The sequence below is a fragment of the Alexandromys fortis genome, unplaced genomic scaffold, assembly GCF_014885135.2.
Source record: "Alexandromys fortis isolate MF-2015 unplaced genomic scaffold, M_Fortis_MF-2015_v1.1 scaffold_12, whole genome shotgun sequence".
NCBI classification, from domain to species: Eukaryota; Metazoa; Chordata; class Mammalia; order Rodentia; family Cricetidae; genus Alexandromys; species Alexandromys fortis.
Genome location: NW_026067937.1, coordinates 11,492,605 through 11,513,681, shown reverse-complemented (window position 1 = coordinate 11,513,681; position 21,077 = coordinate 11,492,605).

Below are 21,077 nucleotides of genomic sequence, written 5' to 3'. Positions count from 1 at the left end.
AAATAAGCCTATCCATATGTCCCCTGTACAAAATAGCATAGATAAAAACTTTTGAAATTGAGATGTAAAATCGTCTTTATTTGATATTTGCTCTAATAATTTAATTTCTATAGATTATTAATATTTCATTTATAAACAATGGTAGGGAATTCAGATTTTTACCCTTGCAAATACTATCAGTTTGTGCTTTATTTGTCTGCTCCATGTAATTATGTTTATTTTCTTTGTTCTTGGTTGAAGAATGTCTATTTTTTTTTATGAGAAGCTGACCTCAGTTGAGAAAGTGAAGCTCATTTTGATGTATGACCTTTAACACTGAAAACCTCCTAATACATCCACTTAATCCAACCTTAGCTTGGCTATCATGATGGAAACCTATGTAAACTTTAACTTGTGGATATACAAAAGAGAATTTAGAGTGAAAATTAGTAAATCTCCTTAATGATCTAGCCTTTGATTATCCATTAAATAAAACCACAACATCATGGAATCTAGCATGTTTTTCAGGTAAATCTGAAAAACTTTGTATTGTATGAGAAATATAAATAATAAAAGACAGCAGCAACAACAAAAATCACAAGAAAGAAAAAAAGAAGAGAAATATAGATGATACTAAAATCTCACTCACTGTATTAAAGTACTCACAATGTAACCATTATATACTTTATGGAATAGACTTTTTACATTCATCTCCATAAAAATTTAAAACAAATAATTTTTAATACTGGAAGAATGTAGGTTTCTTTGGTAATGGAATCATTATTAAAAATTTATCTTAATGAAACTTGAAGAAAACCTTCAAGGCTAATTTTGAAAACTACTCTCAGACACTATTGCTATTTCTGGTTTTAAAATTTGAGCTTTACAAAAGGAGAGAGAAGGGGTAATAAAATTTCATTTTCCATAAGTCCTCAAGGCAGATAAGACAAGCTTAAAAGATTTCTCAGTGCAAGTGGACTCTTCCAGAATGAACTTCAGTTAATTTGAAGCTAAACACATGAAGTCACTATGCATTTGTTTTTGAAAAAGTCACTAGTTTTGCAAGCAAACCCTGCTAAACAAAGTAATGGCAACATTTATATATTCCATTGTTTCTTTGTTTTGAATTCATAGTCTTTCCAGTGGGAAAATACATTTTATCCACAGTGTTGGTTTTTCATCAGAATTTCTCATTTTCCAAGAACAGTATCAAGTCAGAACCTGTCTTTGTTGCTCAACATTTACTTGCATAGTCTCTGGTTCATAGGTAGATAGGAGAGTAAATTATTTGACAGGGTGAGGGTGGGTTTCTGTTTGGTACCGAGAATGATGAAATAGCTGTGCTTTTGGTTTCAGTTGTGTGAATTTACTAATACAAGGAAAATAAAAATAAAAGAATAAGTAGGCAGTAAAAGACAGACAGATCAGCAGACAGGTGGCGTCAGTACATCAAACCAAAGACTAAAATTCTCAGAAAGTACTGAGCTCCCATTCCAGAGAGCCCCAGGAATAACAAAAAAGAGTGGGGAGTTTCCTCTGGTGAAATTTCCAAGTTAAATAATAATAATAAAATAACTACACAAAGGAAACTTCAGCACTTGGGAGGTAGAGGTCAGGCAGATCTCTGTGAGTTCAAGGCCAGCCTGGTCTACAAAGAGAGTTCCAGAACAGCTAGGGCTGTTACACAGAGAAACCAAAACCCTGTCTTGAAAAAACAAAGCAAAACAAAACAAATGAACAAACAAAAAAGAAAAAGAAAGAAAGGGAAAAAAAAGAAACTTCAAAGGATCAGTGAGGCAGAACAAACAGCAAGAATTCCTGATTGACAGGATCCTCTCAAATCTCTCAAAGTATAAGCTTCCAGCTTCTCTTTTCCAATATAGGTTGTTTTGTTGTTGTTTTTATTTTTTGCTTCTTTGCTTTGTTGAAATGTCTCACCTCCTAATTCTTCTTGAGGTTACAGTGTTATTAATACTGTTATATGCTTGGTGTTTTTCCCTCTCATTTTTACTTAGGAAATGGGTTCTGGAGGACCCTTTACATAAACACATTTACATCCTATCCTGAAAGACTACTGATGCCCCTTACTGAGTCAACTCTTGGTGATCTCAAGTATCACACCACATATTCAGATTTGTACATTACAGAGACCTTCCTTGAGGTAATGCCTCTTAACTGCTACTCTTAATCCAACTTTAATTATTTCTATATAAAGGGAAAACGTGCTAAGGTAATTTGTTAAGAAGAAGAGCTTATACAAAATTACCCTTCAGGAATAAGCTTTATTAGGAGAGAGGACCCTGAACCATGGGAAGGATGACTGGATCTTGAAGTAGGGAAGCATTAATAAGGGACAGTACATTAAATTAGAAACAATATGACTGAGACATTAAAGGAAATGCAAAAGGCTTGCCATGAAAACTGGAAAGGAATTTTACTAGAATACTAGCTTCAAGCCAGAGTAAGAGAGATCTCCACCATTGGCAGGATGATAGGCACAGAAAAGAATTGCCTTAGAAGTCTCCCAAATTAAAGAAAAATGTTAGAATGATTCAGGGACCATTTATTCTAGGACAGCATAGGTGACAAGGAGCTTGGAGGAGCCAGGTACTTGGTAGAACCATAAGCTGGAGGTAAGCTGGAGGCTCTGGCCACTGTATCATAGCTCATTAACTCTCAGTGTTTGAGAAATATGGGTGGTTTGAGAGATCACTGCATCAGTGCTTGGTCTGTTTCCTTTAGGTTGTGGAATCTGCGAGTAAGACAGTGTGATCACTGTCTTAAAGGTATGGTCTCGTGATCTAAGAAATATCTAGCATTGTTAACATTAATAGTCTAAAGAGTATTTCCAAGAAGATAGATGATTTTCATAATATTGAAACATCCTTAAAAAATAAAGACTGAAGAATTTTGGAAGACATGTTATGATTTGTCTTATGAGAGATAGCTGCTCATATATGTATACTTATACATATATAGATGTATATATATATATTAGAAATGTATGCTAATGAAATATGAAATGAAAGTCTATTTTAATTTGCCTGTAGTTTTATTTTATTGAAATAATCGCTAAAGCCTTACTAAATTCATTAAGAATAAGTTCTGAAACTAGTTTGTGATTATTATAAGCCTATTTTAGTAACCACAGTAGGAAGTAATGATAAGGAGTTTAAAAAATAAAATATCCACAATTATAGTGATGTTAGACCTAATACAGAGTCTCAGTAATTGTGGTATTACTTTTAGACATTCAAAAGACAATTTAAAGACGCCTGTATTTTAGGAGCCTGAAGATGTAGTTCAATCTGGGAAGTGTATGATAAACATTCACCTACCTAAAACTGGATTTGGTACCTATTTCCTGTAAGCCCAGGAATAAGAGGTAGAGACTGGAGAATCAGGAATGCCATGTCATCCTTTGTTACAGAGGAAGTACAGGCCAGTCTGACCTATATGAGCTGTATGAGACCCTGCCTCAAAATTTAAAATACAAAAAAAACCTTCTATTTTATAGAATAGGAATTGCTTTCATTTATTTTTATCATTCCTTCAAACTTGACACAGTGAGAACCAAGTCTTCCTAATTTAAGCGTCGAAACTTTCCTCAGTGCAGCCTATCCTGGTATGAAGCATTAGTGACGAGTTCAAGTCAGGAAGATAGAATATGGAAAAGATAGCAGGTTGGCCCACTAGTACATGTCTCTAGCAGAAGCTATTCATAGATTGAAGTAGGAGGATTATGAAATCAAGGTCAACCTGCACATTTTAGTAAGATCATGTTCTTTAAAATATACAGCAAATAATAGATAATCTGAATATTATGAATATGTAAAAGTGTATTTAAAAATTATAATAGAAAGAAGGCAGAAAAGTTAATGAAAAAAGTACAAAAAGGAAAGTTTTATTCATATTATAATAAATTCATTTATATACTTGTATTTGTAAATTTTGCATACAATAAAAATGACTGGTGTAGCTAATTTATTACCAGACATAATTTAAGGTCTTGGTGGACATACAGATTTACCCAAGTAAGCCATGTTCATAGCAGCAGGGTAACCATTTGAGATCATTAGACCCAGACCTTTTTGGTTTAACACTGAAAATTGTGCTCCCAGAAACTCTTCAGTCCAGGGCAACTTTCAATGAAATTTCAGCCCTTTCATTCTGACAATGGTCTCGGTAATGCCCTAATTTGTATTAATATGGCTTCCTCATTGATTATGGTGATGCAATATAACATTAACCACTAGTAATCAGTGGATTCCACACTGAATGCTTTTGCTAGAATTTTCAATTTATTTATTTATGTGTGTGTGTGAGTGTGCATGTGTGTGTAGGTCTAACTCTGTGTGTGTACTAGAGAGACAGGAAGAGTGTCTCTTCCCTTGGAATTAGAATTACAGGTGGTTGTGAGCATCCCAGTGTGGGTGCTGGTAAATGAACAGAGTGTTTTGTAATAGCAGCAAGTACTCTTAATTGCTGACCCTCTTCTCCAGCCCCAAGCACTCATTTCTTTCCTGATCTAGGTCACAGCAAGGCAAAAGGTTAGAAATATCAAATTCTCTAGGGGGTTGGACAACACTCTATCATTTGGCAGATGAAGAGGAAGAGAAGAGTTCTAGGATTGCCCAACATTTATATTATTACAGCCACAGGCAGCCACTCTGGTCTTACAAAGCCCTTTAAGGTAGACAATGTCACTTCCTGTTCAGAGAAGAGGGAATTAAAATTGCTCACCCCACCAACCAAAGTTAGAAAAAAATCAAGGGCAAAAAGAAAGAACTAGAGCTTCCAGATGGTGACTGCAAGCCTTGTTTTAGAATGGCATTTATTATTCAGAACAGAAAATTGTGAACTCTCTTCTCAGAATATTTCATCTCTTGGGTTCTATGAGATCATGTTCTCCTGGGAAGCAGGCTTCTCTGTTGAGACATATTTTTGATAACTTATGTTGATTTCATTCTTATTTGTTTAAGTTTACTACTGAAGTTGGTAAAGTCAAAACCTCTTAATTCCTGGTTAATTAGTCTTTGAAACTTCTTTTCCTAAAATTTCACTGAGTTTAACAAAATAAATTCAGATGGAAGACATTATGGTATGACTACCATTTAGAGATGAAAATAAATCAATCAACACTATTTTTGAAGCAATTATTCAGTTTCAGGCACTTTATTTTTAGAGCTGCATTGTGATTCACTTTTATATTATAACCAAATGTCATTGATGGATATCTCTGAATAACGCATTAACTAAAAGATCTTATTTCATTTTTTCTTAAAAATTCTTTACCAACCTCCATAGCTCTGTAACATTTTAATATAAAATTAACATAATTCCAATAAAATCTTTAATTAATTTTTCTTACAATGCAATACCCAAAGCTGGCTAAAGTATAAATATATAAAATATAGGCCTTAAGCTGTAAAATTTGTATTTGACCTGCCCAAACACCTGCATGCATGTAACATGCTCCTATCAGCCAAAGGCTTAATCATAAAATTCAGGGATTCAAATAAGCAATACTGAATACAAAAATACTTCATTAAATGAAACAAATACTTTTGAGAAATCAAAGCCTTTATCTTTCAGTAGTAGATTTTTTTATATTAGTGCATTTTACTTTTGTCAAATAATTTATATTAAAATATTATGTTAAAATAATAGGTATGAGAATTAACTGATTACTATAAACTAGCATTGAAATACATATGAAAGCAAGAGTAACAAAAATAAGAATATAGTTACAGATTTACTAGCTAATTTTAAGTGTTTACATCAAGGTATGTATTTTTCCTTTAAAGTATATTTAGTCCTCTAATTCTGAAGCCCTTATTCAATGTTTTATTCCAACAATGAATAAAATAGTTGAAAATGAACTCAATAAGGTTATAGTCTTTACCTTCAGGAAACTTCCAGTATGGCAACTGCTATTTGTGAAAACACAAAGAGGAGGGGAGCAGGTCAGGACTGCGTATCTCACATGAGGAATCTGACTTGATTCTAACATGAGATGCCAACTGGCATCACAGGTGAAATAGCATTTGCTTGGTGTAGGGGGGCATGAGCATGATATCTCAGCACAATATATAACAAAGTCAGTGGGGAATAAGAATCCAACATCGGGAACATATAAGCCATCAGAGTTCTTGACTATTCTATGGCGTTTTTCAAAATATGCAAATTGGAGATTGCTACAGACAAGGCAAAGACAAGGCTTGGAATCCCTGATTGTAGAATTTTTTTTTATTTTTTTTTTATTTTTTTCCCCACTCTTCTCCCCCTCCCCCCTTTCTTCACCCCCTCCCTCTCGATTCTGAAGAACAGTCCTCCGGATTCCCTGCCCCTGTGGAAAGTCCAAGGTCCCCCCCCTCCCTCCATGTCTAGGAAGGTGAACATCCAAACTGGCTAGGCTCCCACCAAGCCAGAACATGAAGTAGGATCAAAACCCCTTGCCATTGACCTTGGCTTCTCATCAGTCCTCATTGTTCTCCATGATCAGAGAGTCCGGTTTTAGAATTTTTATTCAGTTATGAATGGCAGTATCAAATTTTTGCTTTAGATAGGGTACTGATACAGAGAAAATTGCTTTTAAGTAGGAATATGACAGAGAAAATCATTTTATGGGTGTTTTTGTGTGATAGTAGCAAGTGGTAGAAATTTAGTTAAGATGTGTTAAAGGTGGAAATCTAAAAACTAAACAAAAAGTGAAGAAGAGAAGCCATGTTTTTATGATGTGATGTGATTAAAGGCTACACCAACTTAGTTAAATAACAGAGCTAAGTTCCCCCAAAGGTTCATGCTGTCCCTAACATGGCTTTAGGGTATGAAATGTATCGGTGTAAATGAAGGCAGACAGAAATATTCAGCTTTAATTAGGAAAGACTCACAGAACCCGTGGTTCCAGAGGAGAACAGGAAAGCAGAAGGGGCGGGGGAGAGCACATCAGCAATATTTATTAGTAAAAAGTATCCTCAGGCGAACCCGCCCTACAAACAAGGTGATTGGCTGGGGCTACCCCTACGTCTCCCCCTTTTGTCTAAATAAGATAGAGCCAAACAAAATACAACTATATACAATAGGAACAAATAATAAATACACTAAACATTTTATTCCAAGGAGTCTAAATAATGTAGAGAGTAACTACAATTATCTAATCTTCAACTCCGTCAAAGATCTGAGAAGGGAATTAATATTACTTAACAAATGAGAGATATCCAAAATGTGCAACAAATGACAGAGACAACTAACTACCTGGGCAATCACCCAAATTCTCGTTCGCAATGTTGAGTCAACCAACTTTGGCTAAGGCCTAACATAACTGACATACCATTATTAAAGGCAAGGAACTTTCTTAGAACTATCCTACCCTGTCTTGGCAAGAGAAGACAATCCTGTTTTATCCACTTATGGATATTCTGTATCTTTGTCAGTAGTTGAGGTATGGGCTTTTATTAACCCAAAGGCCAGTTCTGCCAAGAAGACAAGCTCCCAGTGGAGTATCTTTGGTGCCTAACGTTCTCTCGGGGAGTAGAGTGGTGTTGTCAGGAGTGATTGTGTCTCGTTGGCACAGAATTATAAGTTAAAGGCCATTTTCTACAGCTCTTCGAAGAGGCTGAAGATTGTACTATCTATACTAGATATAATCTTTATGTATCTAAAATACCTGATTATCCTAAAAATAAATATGACAAACATATAATTCTCAATATCTATCTAACTTGAAGACTAAGAGAATAAACAACTGTGCAATATATGAAGACAATGATCTCCAACTGTAAACAATGCCATTACATATCAAATGTAAACAATGTTATTATAAATAATATCAGAGGTAAAAATGTACATTGTAATATGGTAAATGTATCAATACAATATAGACAAAGTTATAAGCATACTCTTATACAAAACTAGAGGTAGGAACACTCACATTCAATATTCAATATATCAATATACAAGAAACAGTACCAATACAATTTTCTAAAAACAGTAATTTACAAATACCAATAATCCAATCAAACCAGTTATTCCCCACCCACCCCCCCTTTTTGTGGGAAGTGGTCAGAAAGAATGTGAGAGGTGGAAGATGAGGATAAGGGCTGTGGCATGTTATCTTCTGGAAGATACACAGGTATTGCAGTAATAAACTTTCAGGATCTGTGGATAACCACACTGGGCAGACCATTATGGAAGCAGGGTTCAGGAGACCCCTACTTACTACTGAACTATTTCCTCAGAGAAGGGGATTTGCCAGCGCCTTCAGTTGTGTACCCACTGGTGATCCCACTATAATCCAGTGGATGCTCCTTATCCAGTGGTCACAGAAATGCCTCTAGTTAAGCCAAACAGGTCAAATAAGTGACCAAAAATCATGAATCTTTAAAAGAGTCAAAAGCGATGTAGCATGGACTCTAATTGATCTTAATAATAAAAACCCAGAGTCAGATATTTGTGGGTGAAAATGAAAGTTCAGGCAAGTATAGCAGCTAGCCACTAGTTCTTAACTGCTACTAAATCCTCAGACCGAATGCAATATCCTGTCTCTACAAGTCCTCAGACTGAATGCCATCTCTATGAAACCTCAGACTGAATCCTGAGCTCCCGTCTTCTTCGGCCTAATATTCCTCTCCCCACCAAGCAATATCACTTCCCATCTCCACCTCCCTAGTAGTGGGATTAAAGGTGTGAGCCACCAACGCTTGGCTCTCTCTCTCTTTTAGACTGATTTAATCTTGTGTGGCCCAGGTTAGCTTTGAACTCATAGAGATCCATCTGCCTCTGTTTCCAAATGCTGGGATTTAAAGGTGTGTACCACCACTGCCTGGCCTCTATGGCTAACTACTGTGGATAGCTCTGCACTCTCATTTTAAGGCAAGCTTTATTTGTTAAAACAACAACAACAAAAAATCACTCCAAAGAGTGATTGCATTAATATGTGGAAGACAAGGCAGGTGGAAAGAGAAATCTGAATGCATCATATAAATGGATGCAACTGTCAAACTTAAAATTAATAAATACTCCAAATAGTTTGAAAATCAGCTAGAACTGAATTGTGAAAACCTTAATCCAAACATTCGGAATAAGAAATACAATACATAAAACAAACAGAAGGAGCTAGGTTCTTTGCTTTCATCCCATGAAAAATCAAATCAGATGGATTCCTGCTTCTCAAGTTTACTAAACAGAAAAGATACTGGACAGGGAGAAAAGGGAGCTGTTAATAATTGGTGACTGATAAGTACTCCCAGGAGAGTTAAGAGGAGAAGGTGACTTCTTTCCTGCATTACCAGGATATAGAGTTTAAACATTGATGGGAACTCCCAGTACAGCTGATTGACAAGAAACTTTTCTGACCTAGGAGTATTAGTTTTATAGTCCTCAATGTAGAATTTGTAAAGTAAACTGGTAATTTATGGAAGTAACCAGTATGCAATACAAGAATCAAGCAAGAAAAAGAGAGAACTGTGAGAAACAAGAACAGTTGGTAGATGTGAAGAGAAAGAGAAAGCCCATTAATTTAAAATGTATTAAAAAGCAGTTATGCCTCCATAGGAAGCACTATGCTATGCTCTGGGCATATTATTTTCTTGTAATTATTAATATAATTTTGTAAAGTCAGAGTTATATAGGATTATATTATAAAGGGGTACTGGCTAAAAGTGAGAAAATCAGAGGACACACTTAATCTTTTAATCATAGCTATGATATCTGCTTTGATGTGAAATTGCACAGTAGGTAGTTGAGAATACAATATAAGGGAGTTTCTAAACTGAGGTGGAATTAGATAATGCTAACTTGATTAATGCTAACTAGACAGATAAAGCAGAAGAAAGATCTATAGAAGTGTTTTTGAGGTGTCTTAAAGAAACAACTCAGTGGGTGGGTGCACCCCTCGTGGTCCTGACTTCCTTGCTCATGTTCTCCCTCCTTCTGCTCCTCATTGGGACCTTGGGAACTCAGTCCAGTGCTCCAGTGTGGGTTCCTGTCTCTATCTCCATCCATCACCAGATGAAGGTTCTATGGGGATATGCAAGATATTCATCATTATGGCTATAGGATAGGGCCATTTCAGGTTCCCTATCCTCAGCTGCCCAAGGAACTAACTGGGGACATTGCCCTGGGCACCTGGGAGCCCCTCTAGGTTCAAGTCTCTTGCCAACCCTAAGATGGCTCCCTTAATTAAGATATATACTTCGCTGCTCCCATATCCACCCTTCCTTTATCCCAACCATCCCATTTCCCCAAATTCCCCATATCCTCCCCTTCTCACTTTTCTCTCCCCATTTCCCTTTACCCCCATCCCATCCCACCCCCAAGATCCCATAATTTTGCCCTGCAATCTTGTTTACTTCCCATATCCAGGAGGATAACTATGTTTTTCTTTGGGTTCACCTTCTCATTTAGCTTCTTTAGGATCACAAATTATAGACTCGATGTCCTTTATTTATGGCTAGAAACCAATTATGAGTGAGTACATCCCATGTTCATCTATTGGGAGCTCACCAAGACCAGCTGGACTGGGACTGAAAAAGCATGGGACTGGGTTTTGATCCTACTTCATGTTATGGCTTTGTGGGAGCCTAACCAGTTTGGATGCTCACCTTCCTAGACCTGGAAGGAGGGGGGAGGACCTTGGACTTTCCACAGGGCAGGGAACCCTGACTGCTCTTCAGACTGGGAGGAGGCGGAAACTTTTTTTTCTTATTCTCAATAAAATAAAAAAAATGAAAAAAAAAAAAGAAATGTTACCAAGTCTGTGCCATGTAGGTGGTTACTCTTTAGGTCAAGGAAAGCCTTTAAGGAGCAGCGCTCTTCTGGTTCCTCAGACCAAAAGCTCAGATGAACAGTTCATTTGATTTGCCCACCGTGCAGCTGTCCAAGGTACCGTTTCTGTCTTTTCCTTTTCCCACAAGCTTCAATATGGATATCACAATGAACACCAGTGCTTCGAAATAACTAGACTTGAAATATGCTGACCACATTGAGTGATAATTAAATACATAGTCAGGAATACCTCTGTTATAATTCCAGCTTCACAACTTCCTGCCAATATGATCAAAATACTAGATCTAATCCTCAGTTTTTCCTTCTATGAAATGGGAGGGGCCATAGCACTTCCAATTTCACAGGCTTAGTTAAGGATAAATGAGATAATGGGTAATCATTAAAAGAACACAGCCCACAGAAAAGGTTCAATCATTGCATTATTTTAGCCAATATTTGACTGCCTAGAAATCCAGCCCACTACCCAAACATATCAGGGGCAAAAACATCATTGGTATTTTCTTCTCTGACCACAATTGCAAGGGCAGTTGAGGAAGTGAGAAGGCAAACACCTCTAAGATAGAACTAAGAGACTGAATATGTTCCAGTCCTTGCTTTGTCAATAACTGGGTGAGTTCATGGAACTGACAGGTCTTTCCCTAGGCTTCACATTCTTCCTAGATAAACCAGGAGTGAAATATCACATATGCGCTCCAGGAAATAATGTAGATAAGTATATGATATCTATAATAGCACACTGAAGCCACAGAGTGATGAGAGGGTGGGCTAATAATAGCATAAAACCTACAACAAATAAAAAGCAATCAAAGCAACGGTCTATAGGATACTATCCATATGGTCTATAGGATGCTATTCATATGGTCTATAGGATGCTATTCATATGGTCTATAGGATNAGCAGTGGGGGGAGGGGGGGAGAGGGAGGGGGGAGGGAAATGGGAGGCTGGGAGGAGGCGGAAATTTTTTTTCAATAAAAATAAAATAAAATAAAGAAACATCTCAGTCTAGATAGGAAGCCAACCACAGACCAAAGTAAGTATACCAGCAGTGTAGACTTAAGTTTTATTAGGTCTACTCAGAGAAGTGTAAGTTATGGAATACTTAAAAGAGCAAAAATGACCCAAATGCACCAGCATTACCAAAAACCTACCTCTGCGTGGGTGGTGCGAGAGCTAGAACCGTGAAGTCACTGCACAATTCTCAGGCAGCTAGACAGAGTGGAAGGTGTCTCTCCCAGGCAACTCAGAATGCCTGAGAGTTCTTACCGCATACATCAGGGGAATTACTGATGCCTTTGAGTTGTTTGCTTCTTGGTCATAATGAAGTTCCCTGAATGACGACATGTTTCTTCTCCTCTAAAAATGTATGATGTCTTCACTAGCATCCCTTGCCCAATGGGAAATACATGATGTCAGAGGAAATTACAGCAAAAAATGAAGTACTGTCAATCCAAAGAAGTTATGTCTGTTTTAAAGCAAAATAGGTAGCTGTGGAAGAATACATAGTTGCCAAAATTCACATGAGAACTATGAAGTTTTGTTAATGAGATAAAAACTAGTGGCATTACCGTGATTTCCAACTTAATTAAACTGGAAGATATAACAGAAAATATTTATGGTACTTTAAAATAAAATATACTCTATTTTATATGTTATATAAAATTTTGTAAGTAGAAAATATACTTCATTAGTATACAGATATACTAAATATATAATATATAAAATATAATCATGCTCATTATATCATACATATATATTCAGTGAGACATAAAGATAATTTTCTGAGAAGATCTGGGTGCACTCCATATTCTAACAACTTTAGTATCTACAGTGATTTGAAGAAATGAAAAACAAACATTTTTGATAAGTTTCCTAAATGGCTAATTAATCCACTTTAGGAATTTCTTCCTTTGATATACAATGAATTAAGAAAAAAATCGTTTAATAGAAGAACAATAAAACAAGAACTTGAAAATACTATGAAATTCATTGCAGAAATAAAATTAGATTATCATGCCTTTAACATCTTATTTGTTGAATCATAAAAGTTCAGAGGAAAGTGTCTAAGCACCCTTGTAAAACAAACAGATATGGAATACAATGAATGGGGAAAATGAAGACTTCTCAGATTGTAATTAGCATATAAAAGAATTCTATGGAGCATACTATGGCATCCTCATGTAATGAGAAAAACATCTGGAAAATCGAAGTACAGGAAATCTTACTGTTCTGAGTACCAACAAGCAGACTGGAATGGAAGCTGTGTGTCTCCATTTCATCTGCCTGAAGACCTCCAACTCAATAATTAGTTGTATCGTACTTATTATTTACCCAAGATCTAGTGGCCTTTTAACAGGTAGCCTTTTGACTTGAGGCTTTTCCTGAGAGAAGCAATATTAGATTGTTAAGTAAATGAAAAAGATCCATAGTGTTCTTTTACATAAAACACTTGTACATAATTTTAGATAATTATGATATAGAAAACTAGAAAATGTATTTATAATAAATAATATCTTACTATAGTATCAATAACAGGTTGCTAAGGGAGCCTTGCACATGGTATGACTCAGTCACACAGTCTAGAAGGTATCTTTAAATCAAACACACACACACACACACACACACACACATTTTCATGAATAACCTAGAAACTTCATTCTTAGAAGGTATCTTTAAAGTGTGCATGTATATACACACACACACAAATACACACATACACACAATTTTTATATATAACCTAGAAACTTCATCCACAGATTGCCTCATGCCAAAACACACAACCATAATTAATGAAAATCATGAAGAATTGTGAGTGATCAATTTCAAGCTGACCAGGAAAATAAAGGTGAGAATTTGCATAGTGTAAACAAACAGAAAATATCACACGAAGTATCTTTCATTAAAAAGCCTCTATTATATAGCTAAGACAAGTGGTATGACTTAGCTTAGCATCAGTTTTTCCTTTCCTTCTTTTTTTTTCACATTCTTTGATTGACATATCACAGCAGAAGGAAGAAATCATTATTGTTCTATTCTTATCAAGCCAAAAAATGCAGCACTTATTGCAGACTTTATATAGACTTCTTGTCTAGAGTATAATCTAACTTTTGTAGATTTTTATTGATTAATTTTAATCCATAAAACATCTAAATGGAATCTGTGTGTCTGCAATTAGTCATGCATGCATTGCATTTTTACTTTCATAATTACTTTCTCATTTGGTCTTCAGAAGATGAGCATAGACATATTCATAAAACAAATGGCTTTAATTTTTCTTTATATTATGTTATACCTAGAAACTTTTGTTCACATGGACCATGACTAGGAAAAACACATATATTAAAATATTTGCTAGGTGGACTGGAAGACGGCTCAATGTTTAAGAGCTTTTGCTGCCATTGCTTGCAGAAGACCCTGGTTTAGTCTCTACATGACAATTTGGGTGACTGGCAATTTCCTATAAATGTGGTCCTAGGGTTTCAAAGCCTCTTACAGCCTCTGAAGACACCTGAAAGCACATTGTCCACATATTTATATTCAGGCATAAATATATACATAAAAACAATAAATAAATATTAAAGACATTTGACTTATAAAAGTGCTTTTACATTTAAGCATATGAGACAGGCTCAGTAGACAGATTTCCTTTTAGTCAAGTCATAACCAATATATTTACCAATTTTCCATTCAGTGGAAATTTTATAATAAACATGAAGGATAAATGAAATGTTCAAATATTATCAAATAAATGTTTCTATTCTAACTTTTATAATTTCATTTTCTTAACTTTTTTTTGAAAATGGACAACAAATTACTAGTTACCACTTTTTATTTTATATTTTGAGGCTCAAATGTTTCATTTAAAATTGATTATCTTAAATGGCACAATGGCAGTATTTATTTCAGTATGTTTTTTTCTGCATCATTTGTGTACAACTGCACATTTGAAAATGACTCACTTGACTTTTATGACTATATTTTCCTTTCTTTTACCTTAATCATACAAATTTCATCAGTTTTTAATAACAGGAGACAATAGTCATTCCTGTTCAGTAATTTACAACTTCTAAATCTTCCCTTTTTCTTTATTTGTAGTTTTTTAACTTTGAATAGCTTAAAATATTGACGCTGTAGCACCATAAGAGTTTAAAAATATAGCATCTTCCAATATATTGCCTTTTCTTTAAATTTTCCATGAAAGAATCATATACAAGTGTGTCTTTTGTATGTTTACATCAACAACAGGTGAGGAAATATTTGGGAAAACTAATGGGGTTATAAGAAGAGGGTAGGAAGGTTAAAAAAGGATAGTGGATTATAGGAACAAATATAAAGAAAGTATAGAGGCATATGTGTTTAGGAATGTCATAGGGCAATCTATTACTTTGTATGTGAACTTAACTTACAGGTTCTTGATCAGTTGATAAATCGCTTCCCAAGCAAGCAATCTGACATCAGTTAGATTCCCTGAGCCCATGTAAAACATTCCAGGTATGATGGTGTGTGCTGGCTCTCTATGAGCTGGAGAAGCAGGCAGACAGAATACTAAGGTTTGTAGGAAGTTTATCATAGCCTCTTTCTTGAGTTCCAGGCCATCTAGAGATCCTGTCCTAGTGATGAGGTTATTGCTACCTGAAGATAAACACCTAAGATTGTCCTCTGTCCTCCATTTGTAAACAAATACACAACTGTACCCATGCATACATGTACATCTCTGTATACTGAAATGTACACACACACACATAAACATATATATTTCTTAAAATTTGTGAAAATAAGGAAAGATCTGAGGACATGCTAATAATATTTTAAAATTATTTAGCTGAACCCAGATTCTTAGATCCATAAAAAGGAACATAGTCCACAAGGGTTAGTGTGCCCAAAGCACTCTGACACTAAACTCTTTTTCAGTCTTCCTGAGTATTAACTATATTATGTATATTCCAGAGTTATAAACTCAGATCAACAAATTGAAACAGAGACCTTGGGACTATAGCTCTGAAGGAATCCATTAAGCATGTAAAAGAATTAACTGTAGGAAGGCGAGGAAAGGTATTCTATTTGTTAGGAGGAAGAAAGGCAGAGTCAGAGAGATGCCATGGAGCTGCCACTGGAGACAGACATGCTGAAAGTTTGCTGGTAGGCCATGACCTTGTGTTGATGCACAGATTAATGGAGATTGGTTAAAGAGTTAGCCAATAAGAAGCTAGAGCTAACGGGCCAAGCAGTGATTTAATTCATACAATTTCTGTTTGTTTTTTTGGTTCTGGACAGGTGGGACAAACAAGCATCCCCTCTTCCTACATATGTATATCCCTGCTCTTGATTAAGGTATTGTGTTTGTACAGCATATTTTAAAATGTAATGTATAATTAGAACTGTAGGTTACTAGATAGTCATCTGTAATAGAAAAATTGTATTCATGTTAGAATATATATGCATATATATATTCAGATAGAAAGGTATTCTTTTCAAACCTTTCAAAGACATAAAAAATATGACACTTAAAATGCTTTAAGAACCTAGGACTTTTCATGATAATGAGACATGTCTGATTCTTGCATCACTAATTACTTCAGAGAGACTGATGGACATTGAAAAAACCCATTATAAAATTTGCCTTCAATATGACAAGGCTAGCCATTTGAGTAAGAAGCTGCTCTTGCCTGGACTGCTTGATTGTATGCTGTATAAACTGGAATACTGGACCCACAAAAAATGACTACTAAAGTTGCCTAAAGAAGGTAAAGCATTTATTCAGCGTTCTTGCTTCAAGAAAGAGTCTGCCAGACATTCTGCAGGACACAAAAGAAAGTGACTGAAAAATTGACAATATAAGCCAAACTGTCTTTGTAATTTCCTGCTTCATGGAAAAGTCGGCCTTACACTGTGGGCCTGTAGGCTGAAAATGGATGCCCCAATGTTACAAAAGAACTTTGGGTGTCTATCCAGACAGCGAGATCTCTCTGTCAATTCTAGAGCTTTGGAAGTTGCTTACAATGCACTTCCCATTTAATTAGGTAATACTATGTACTTTTCTGAAGTCATTGATAAAGTTGAAGAAAGATAGTCATCATTATGATTTATAGCTTAGATATAAAACTTTAGACTTGCAAATTTAGGATAGATGATAGAGTACTTTCCTTAATTTGCCAAATGTAAATGGGCTAAACATTATAACTATAATTCTTTCTTGATAACTGTTTTGTTCTATGAAATCTTGCTATGTTAGTTAAAACTTTCTGTTTTATATAGACAAAAAAGAGGAGGTGATATGGGATTCTGCTTTATATACTCTGAATATTTTTTTTTATTGTCATCGGTTATTAAAGAAGCTGCTTTGGTGCTATGGTAGTGCATAATAGAGCAAGACAGGGATTTCAAGCATAGATAGAGGAGAAAAGAATGTGGGGTCAGGATAATGCCATGTAGGAGACAGACGCCAGATAGAGTCTTACTAATAAACCATGTGCCTCATGGTAAAATGCAAAATAATAGTAATGAGCTAACTTAAGATATAAGAGTTACTTAATAAGAAGCCTGAGCTGATAGCATAAGCAGTGTTTTAATTAATATAGTTTCTATGTGGTTATTTTGGGTCTGGGCAGCTGGAAAATGATTGAGCAGTCACCATCAACAGTTAACAACTGTACTTTCCCTGCCATAGGCTCAAAACAGGAAAAAACATTTTATTCATTAACCAATAAAAGCAAAACATAAACAAAAGGACCTCCCATACAATTACCCCTTTTCTGTTTAAACAAAAATGAAGGCTTTAACTTTAACATAGTAAAATTACATATAGCAAAACATGTATCAAGCAAAAATTATAATCTACATTATGTTTTATCATAACTAAGGAAAACTATAACTATAAATTCTTTAATACTATCCAAGACTCCAGAAGGATATAATATTACCTAAGTAAACAGTAAGTACATTGCAAGAAACTTCCAAAACTCTAAGAATGACAGAGACACCTTGCTACCTGGACAGTCACAAAAAGTTCTTCTGTACTGTTGGGATATCCATATTCATCCTACAGGCCCATGTTGTCTAGCAGACTTTTCCACATAGCCGGAAATTTCAAACACAGTTCTGCCTATATTAGCCATTTGTCAGTCTCCTTTTTCTTCTGTGTCCAGCAGAATGTCTAGTAGACTCTTTCATGAAGCAGGAACCTGAATGATCATCTCACAAGTTCAGCAGTCATTTCTCTGTGTGTCTTGCATGTCCAGTTCAACAGTCCAGGCAGAAGCAGTTTCTTGCCCAAATGGCTAACCAGCTCCATAAAGAGTCTCTTTGATGCTTCCTCTTAGTGTAGCTTGATGCTGCCAGGAGCAGATGTGTCTCATTTTCATGAAAAGTCCTAAGTTCTTAAGCATTTTCAATGGCATATCCTGTAGTCTTTGAAAGATTCTTCAGAATGCCTAGACATCTGAAATACATCTCTATACATCTAGAAAATCTAACTAATATGATTACAAGCTTGATGATTTTCAATTAACCTATATTTCTTAATTATACATTACATTTTTACATGAGCTGGACAAACACAATACTTTAATCAAGAGCAGAAATATACATATAACAAAACTGACCTTAAATTTGTGTCAATAAACCAAGATCCATCCAGTGTAAATCTCTATACCATATCCCCCTTAAATATAAAGAAACATTTATAAACAATATTTGGGAATTTGGGTATAGTACTCTCCAAACTGCTTCATGTTATTTATTAAGCAAAGTGATTTCTGAAAGGTGTTCAAGGCAACCTTTCAGTGGGTCTTAGCCCATCAAACCATACTAGTCTTAGAAGCAATCCACAGGTTGTCATCCTCTGTGGAAACAAAAGAAGGACCTCTTTTCCAAAACAATATATCCTTAGACCCAAATTCTATAGTCAAGATACCTTTATAATATTCTGGTTTAGCTTAGAAACACATATAATGAAATGTCTCCCTCCACTTAGCTCATTCAAAGTCAAAAAATTCAAAGAAAATACAATAATATACATAATCCAGACTCTCTGTTAGTTCTCCATCTTTACATGGCTTATTCTTTGTTTACTCCTTTTAATCTATTACTGTCTATATTCTGTCTCTTTAAAGACTTTACCTTTAAAAAAAACATTTGCTTCTTTTTTATAATTGTATATATTCTTTTTATCTTTTTTCCCAAGCCTACAATCATTTATTCAATACTGTGACCCATTTATAAGTCGTTTTTTAAATCTGGATTTGTTTTTATTTCATATCTATGATTATTTTCTGTCTTGAAGAGCTTTTCAAATGGTAAGCAGCTTGGTTGTAGCTGCTCTGAATGCTGGCTCCACCTCTCTCCACTTTTAAAAATGGTGGAAGTATTGATCCTACTGTACCTATTGGTTTCGCGGGAGCCTAGGCAGTTTCGTGGATGCTCACCTTACTAGACCTGGATGGAGGTGGGTGGTCCTTGGACTTCCCACAGGGCAGGGAACCCTGATTGCTCTTTGGGCTGACAAGGGAGGGGGACTTGATTGGGGGGGGGGGAGGGAAAGGGGAGGCGGCGGTGGGGAAGAGACAGAAATCTTTAATAAATAAATAAATAGATAGATAGATAAATAAATAAAAATGGTGGAAGTACCACCCGCTGTTAGCTCTGGAGCCACCAGGCAGGAGCCCCACTCAGCACTCCAACCCTGAGAATGAGCATGCAGCATACAAACCCTTTTTATCTGAGTAACAGCCAAATTTGCCATGTAGAGCACTGCATAGCCTGGAAACATCTCTTTGTATGGAAACATGAATCCGCCATGCTCTCCAGCCTCTACAAGCCTAGTAGGCCTGATCCTGCTGCCTACACAGGTGGGGAATGCTGAGCCATGGGCATGGTCTCAGCCACTTTTCTGCCAATCCTGAGTGGGCACACAAACACCCATTTGCTTGTGAAAGCAGCAAGGCCCAGAAAGCTACATACGTATAACAAAATTGACCTTAAATTTGCATCACAAGACCAAGACCCACACCAATGCAAACATTCATCTCTATATCATATCCTCATTTAAATGAAAACAAACATTTATAAACAATATTTGAAAATTTGGGCATAATTCCCTCCAAACTGCTTTCTGCTTTTTGTTGGGCAAAGTATTTTGGGGGGTTGACAGAGACCTTTTAGAGGGTCTTGGTCCATCAAACAAAATTAATCTGGAAGTAATTCACAGGTTCTCATCCTCTGTGGAAACAAAAGCAGAACCTTTTTTCCAAAGCAACATATCCTTAGACACAAGTTTTGATGTCAAGATACTCTTAAAATATATACATTGGTTTTGCTTAGAAGCCTGTACATTCACAGTCAAAAAAATCCAAAGAAAACACAATATCATATATAATACAGACTCTCTGTGTATTTTCCTTCTATATGTGGCTTATTTTTATTTAATCCCTTAATCTATAGCTGTCTGTATTCTGTTCAAGACTTCATTTTTTTATAACTGCCTATAGTCTTTTTCTTCTCTCTCCCAAGACTACATACATTTATTCAACTCTGTGACCCATTCAGAGGCCTTTTTCATATGAATTTGTCTTTTTTGCATGCATATCTGTAACTATTTTTTGAGTAGGAGTGCTTTTTTAAAAAATGCTAAGCAGGCAACTCTGTTCCCTTACTTTTGGCTCCACCCATTTCAACTTGGCAAAGGCATGTTCACTACCTCTGAGAGCCTTACATACAGCCCCAGCTCCAGGGTTACAGCAGGTCTGTGACACCCTTAAGCAATTGTAATATGCTGCTAAAAGACCTCATTTAAGTGCTTGTCCTCCTTAAAGATTCAGAGCTGTTCAGGCAACTAGCATGAACCAAAAATCCCTCCCCTAAAGAAACCATGAAGCTTTTGCTGCCAATGCTGAGTCAAGAAGACCTTTCTTAAAGGAGCTGCGGTGCCCCTGCCTGCCTCCAGCAAATATAACCCATCAAAAAAAATGCAGTTCTCAAGAAGATGCGCTTAACCCTGGTTTTTGTGTCTGTAGAATTCTTTTTCAAGCTCTTTCAGGTTTTACGTATGTAGTTGGCCCTACATTAAGCACCAAAGTGTTGTCGGAGGCCCCTCATTCATTCCCTGCTGCCCAGACCTGAAATAATCACACAGAGACTATATTAATTAAAACACTATTTGGCCTATTAGTTTAGGCTTCTTATTAACTAACTCTTACTTCTTAAATTAGAACATTCCTATTATTTTTTATTTTACCACAAAGCCCGTGATTTACTAGCATCTCTCTCCCTTGTGCAACTACATGGTGCCTCCCTGACTCTGTCTTCTTTTCCCATT